The following is a 1,378-nucleotide window of genomic DNA, read 5'->3' on the forward strand; positions in this document are numbered from 1 at the left end:
CACTGTGAGCTTCCGCTCAGTTCTAGGTTAGGAGAACTCGTGTGCTGTTTAACACTGAAGCAGAATTTTAAAAGAAAAAGCCACATTTCCAAAGCTTTCACTTCTCTACAGCTGCTGTTTTTTGTTCTAATACAGCAAAGAGCAGTAACTTTTGCCACTGTAAATAAAATTTTATAACCTGTTCTCATAGCATCCTGTTAAGCCCAAGCAGGGCTAACAAAATACAAAACTTGCACAGACTGACCAACTGCCTGCCCACAAGTTCCATGCTGAAGACCACCGCCTTGTAAAAATATAAAACTGGGAGCTTCACCACTGTTTAGTTCTCCTTCGTTTTGAGCAAAATTTTGCTTTGCCAGTATGCACTTAAAACCACGGTGCGATAAAATCTTCCTGTCTCCGGTTGTCTGTCTGATCTTTTCCATTCTGCAGTACCATGGTCAATTGTAAAATGATGTGAACAATGCATTTCATCTTTGTCAGGACAAGGAAGCGCACTGTAGTATTTCTACACACATTAGTCTCTAAAAATATGTCAAGTCTTTGAATAAATAAAGCAACATATAATACTGTCACAATCAATTGGATGAATTAGTAAAAGATAAACAATAAAATATTTTCCATATTTCTTTTTATATTTGGTCTTTAACACACAATATGTGCATATACAAGGAAGTGATCAGCCCCTATTTGTTTGTTTCCACATGAAGCTCAGCCTTATTTTGCCTCAGACTTTAGTTTTGAGGAGTTTGCCTATAATCATAAACGAATTACAAGTTTCATTAAAAGTGCTTAGTATTCTCCTTATTTTAGAGGAAGACTTAACCTCTTTAGCATGTAAAGATTAAGGGGAAATTTGGAAAAGTAAAATTTAGGTAGAATTCAACAGTATAGAGTCCTGGGTGATACCAAGAAACAGTACCTCTTAAGAGCATTTGAATTGGCAATTCAGTTTATGAAAGTATGATTCTCTTCGGTATTGGAATAAACATAAAAATGTTCACTGTTGATTTGTGAGGGGTACCAGGAAATACATAGAATTTAGGTGCGCAAAAGTGCATGGGAGGAGGTAGAAACGCCCAGAAGAACAGTCGCTCAAGCTGCCTTATCCCTCCAAAAGAGAAGGGAAGATGTCGCTCTGCTGCTTTGCACCCGCGAAGGTGCGGAAAGGCACGTTAGGATGTTATGTGGACAGAGCAGTGTGCTCGCTATTGAGACGCTCAGTTCTTGGGTCTTTCTATAGGGAGAGCCAGTTTTCCTGACTTATTTAAGGAAATCTGTGCAAATTCTGTTGGGCTTTTTGTGCAGCATCTCACTGCCCAGCTCAAACTCGTAGTGATACCCCTATTTTCAAACTCCCCAGGGCCGGGATTACAGA

The sequence above is a fragment of the Octodon degus genome, unplaced genomic scaffold, assembly GCF_000260255.1.
Source record: "Octodon degus isolate 3935 unplaced genomic scaffold, OctDeg1.0 scaffold00149, whole genome shotgun sequence".
Lineage (NCBI taxonomy): Eukaryota > Metazoa > Chordata > Mammalia > Rodentia > Octodontidae > Octodon > Octodon degus.